We start from the raw sequence: 4,713 nt of genomic DNA, 5'->3' as shown, positions 1-4,713 counted from the left end.
AAATATAGGAAAACACGACGCATGCGTTTATATGCGGTACAAACGCTGCGGCAACAAACGCAAATGTGAAACCAGCCTAAGACAGTACCCATATGATAGGCAACACAAGCCTCTTTACAGGGTCTCTATCCTGACTCGGGCTCTATGTGTTGCTGTACCTTTGGGTGTAGATGTGGGCAGAAAACCTTCTGCCCTCTGGTTCTGCTGTGGGACATAAAGTACCACACAGCCTCGGGCTCCAGTGCCTGGTTCCTGTGCTTCAGCTTGGAGGGAGCCCAGTCACAGCTCTCCTCCAGCTCATTTGTTCTCTTGTGCTTCTCCCCTCTGGCACGTGTTACCAATGCAACCAATCTGCTTCTCTTCTCTGTCCTGGAGCTGCAGCTCCACACGTGGATGCACGGCCCCAGCTCTCCTGCTCTCAGTCCTCTCTCCTCCCCTGTTTGCTGCCAACTTCCTTCTCTGGTCTCCCTGGACCAACTCCCTAACTCCTCCTCCAAGCCAGAATATGTCTGGGGAAGCTCCCCTGAAACCGGGTTCGGAGCTCCCCTTCTGGTCTGGAATCTGAACATTTTGCATGTGTGCGTACCACCTGGCTCCCAGGCATGGCATCACCCTCCCCGAAAGGAAGGCAACACCACTGTAACTTCCCAATTTCTGGGGTGTTACACATGGCTGACTTTATGTTGCGCTGCGTTTCCCGTGACCCTCTCATTATTAAAATTTTCGGTGACGCTCATTACTGGTTGGTGACACTTCTAGACCCACGCTGCAAGGAGAACTTTCAATCTTTTCTTTCAGAGGCAGACAGGTGTACTAAAATGTTGCAGTACTAGAGGGCCTTTGTAGCGGAATTACTAAAAAAAATTCCCAAGTGAGAACGCTGGCAGCAGACGTCAGAGTTTGTTGTACAACCAAGGAGTTCAAGTGAGAGAGACAGAAGTACAATCCAGCTGAGGCAGTGGAACAATGGCAAAGTTCTGGGACTGTTTTCTCAGACCCTCCCATTGTGCCGACACAGAGGCAAGGGGTGCTGTCACAAGAAGTGCAATGTTTGGGAAGATGCTGAGGGAGTACCTTGCTGATCGTACAAACGTCCTCCGTGATTCCTCTGTACCTTTTAATTATTGGGTATCCAAGCTGGACACGTGGCATGAACTGTCTTTCTATGCCTTGGATGTCCTGGCCTGCCCTGCTGTTAGCATTCTGTCAGTGGGTTTTTAGTGCCGCTGGTGGAATTATAACAGATAAGCGCATATCCACCTGTCAGGTGAAAATGCTGACAGGCTGACTCTTATAAAAATGAACAAGGAGTGGATTGGGCAAGACATCTGTACACCACCGAATGAAAACAGGGAAATATAACCTCAAATACATTGTCTTTTTTTGTGGAAGTGTATTCTTATGGACCTCTTCACAACTAGACATGGGTATATGCTTCCTGATTTGGTCTGTTTGGTGTTATCCTCCTCCTTATCCTCATCCTCATCATCCACAACCATACGGACACCAGGGTGAACGTATTCTGTGATGCAAAAGTCACTCATTTTTGTATGCAAGGGTGCTTTTATGATAATTTTAAACCAAAAAATGTTTTACTCCCCATGGGGAAATGTTTGTCAGCCCATGCACTTAGTGTATGGGCATTACAAGTTAAGGAGACCAGCTCCTTTACATTGGGCCTAGTTTTTAATGAGGCCTTCCTCAACGTCTCATCATTCTCCGCCACTAGATCACCAGGGTTATCGTGTTCCATGCTGCTACAGCCAGTCCAATTTTTGGCAAGGGTTTCTATGATGCCCATAAAATATTTTTTTTAAATGTACCCCCCATGGGGAAATGTTTGTCAGCCCATGCACTTAGTGTATCTCCTTTGTAATGGGACAGTTTTTTTATGAGGCCCTCCTCCATGTTTCTTCCAAGGGGGGATTGTGTTGTGTGCAAATTTGGGACAAGGCGGCCCTTGCATTCAATGCATAAGGAAACAGTATGACAGGACCAACTGAAGAATGTGAAGTGGATTTTCCTGTGGCCATCCAGTACCTGGGTTCAAAGGCTTATTGGGGTGCATATGACTTGGTAGCAGGGCAGGCCTCGCTGTTAATACATAAGAAAACAGTATGGCAGGACCAACTGAATAATGTGAAGTGGGTTTTCCTGTGGCCATCCAGTACCTGGGTTTAAAGCCTTGTTGGGGTGCATATGACTTGGTAGCAGGGCAGGCCTTGCAGTTAATACATAAGAAAACAGTATGGGTTTATAAAATGAATAATATGAAGTGTATTTTCCTGTGGCCATCCAGTACCTGGGTTCAAAGACTTATTGGGGTGCATTTGACTTGGTAGCAGAGCAGGCCTTGCAGTCAATACATAAGAAAACAGTACGGGATTACAAAATGACTAATGTGAAGTGGATTTTCCTGTGGCCATCCAGTGCCTGGGTTCAAAGGATTCTTGGGGTGCATATGACTTGGTAGCAGGGCAGGCCTTGCTGTTAATACATTAGAAAACAGTATGGCAGGACCAACTGAATAATGTGAAGTGGATTTTCTTGTGGCCATCCAGTGCCTGGGTTCAAAGGATTCTTGGGGTGCATATGACTTGATAGCAGGGCAGGCCTTCCATTCACTGCAACATTTTTTCAGGAAGCCCTCCTGTACCTCTCGTGAAAGGGGATTCGGGAGCGTTGTAATTCTTGGCAGCCCAGCCGCTCACTGCATAGACAATAACAGCATAGGAGACCCACTGTTTAATAATGGCCCTTTAAGAATATTAATGCCGCCTGATGCCCCTCTAAAAATAGGCTTTGTGACTTTAAGAGTCCATCTTTCATAAATGAAAGAAGATGTGTCTCCTTATGTGTCACACAACACATGGCCAGCTAGGGTTGTTAAATGTTACAATGACATTTCCCAGTGAATGCATTTGTATCGGTTGAAAGCAATATTAAAGTTGAAAAACGCATCAAAAAACGCTGCGTGTGAACATATCCCAAGTGGTGGAGGAACATTTTGGTCTGGGGTTAATTATTTTGCCTTATATACAAGTCATTACCCTGGGAAGGATGTACCTTAACATATTTCCCAGCAAAATCCATTTTGGTTTCGTTTTTGTATGATGTTTGGTGCACCTGTGAAAATGGCGTGAATCTCTGACAACATTGCTTACAGCTGTGACTTAGGAGTCATAAATGCTTCCAGGGGCGATCCCCATTATGTTACCGTGTAATTTGAGCAGTGTTTCCATCATTTTCAGACGTTTATAGACCCTAAAAGGCCTGCCGGGGGGGGATCGTGGTAAAAATATTCGGTGTAATAATTATAGCAGATAACTCAGGAGACTCTTTGCGTGGAACAAGACAACTACAGGACACAGTCTTATAAATGGTAAAGTCTATATTATAACACGGTGATTCAAACAGGTGCAGAGAGAAACTCAAGTCCACAACACTTGGTGTAAATATTAAACGCAGCTTAGCAGTCTATAGGGAACTTCAGAGGAAAATGCAATCACGCAGAAAGTCTATGAAGCACAGTTATTCTTGAGGATACTTGACACGAATAAATCCTTGTTTTAGTCCAAACATAGATAGATATGCTTATAAGGCAGTTCAAGCAATGTCTTATCTCAACCAGGAAGGCCTGGGTGATAATCTCAGGTTTAAGCAGAGCAGCAACAGCTTACATGTCCAGCAAATGCAGTTGGGAGTAAACACGAGCAGCAGATGAAGGAGGATTACTGGAAACTAGTGTATGCAGCAGGAACTCAGAGCAGAGTAGCAGGATCTCCACACAGGTTCACAGGAGCAGGTATATAGCCAGGGAGTAATCAGAGGTCAGGAGCTGGATGCAAGGCAGAATACTCTAGCACAGACTGAAGGCTGGGGTGAAGTTTTATAGCAGGAAGACACAGTGCACATGAGACCAAAGACGCCATCTTGGAAAAGGACAGTAATGCACTAAAGGTAATAAAAATGTTCAGAGTCCTGACACTCGGGTTTCCCATACACTTACATTGGGCTCATTGCTCGGGTCGAGTACCCGAGCATTCCAATTTCCTCAACCCCAGCAATGAGCACCCGAGCATTTTAGTGCTCGCCTATCACTAGCAGTTATTTATTCCAAAGGGTGTGCAACCAAATATTAAGTTGAGGGTACCAACAATTTTGTCCAGATCATTTTTGGGGTTTTAAGTTATGTTATATATCCAATTTTCCAGGATGCACTGTGGCTTTGTTAGTTTCAGGGAAGTCTTATATAACCTTATAAGTGTGCACCTGCTAAGTACTGTGTAATGCTTGTGTCAAACATGCAGGAACATGGTCTGAACATATCACATCTACTGGGCAGTTGAGGATGCAAAAAAAGAGTGTACAGGCAGGAGAGCACAATATAGCAGTTGATTCTTTCTGTTAGGTAAAACTTTTGCTGATTATCTCAGCAGAGGAACACATCTAAGTGTGGAACTTATTTTTATTACAAGATCTAAAATGTACTTTGTTCACAGGACTACCCCTGTAAATGTATGTGCTTTCCACTATGCATATAAAGCACAGTATTTAACATTGGTCTGTAGTACCGTATTTTTCGAACTTTAAGATGCACTTTTTTCCTCCAAAAATGTGGAGGAAAATGGGGGGGGGGTGTCTAAGAGTCCAGACGTACTGACTCTGGCTGTGGTGGGGAGGTGGAAGAGCGGCATCTGCGGAGCAGCGGGT

Source organism: Ranitomeya variabilis, chromosome 1, assembly GCF_051348905.1.
Source record: "Ranitomeya variabilis isolate aRanVar5 chromosome 1, aRanVar5.hap1, whole genome shotgun sequence".
NCBI classification, from domain to species: domain Eukaryota; kingdom Metazoa; phylum Chordata; class Amphibia; order Anura; family Dendrobatidae; genus Ranitomeya; species Ranitomeya variabilis.
The sequence above is the reverse complement of the archived record's forward strand: the minus strand, read 5'-3'. Positions refer to the sequence as shown.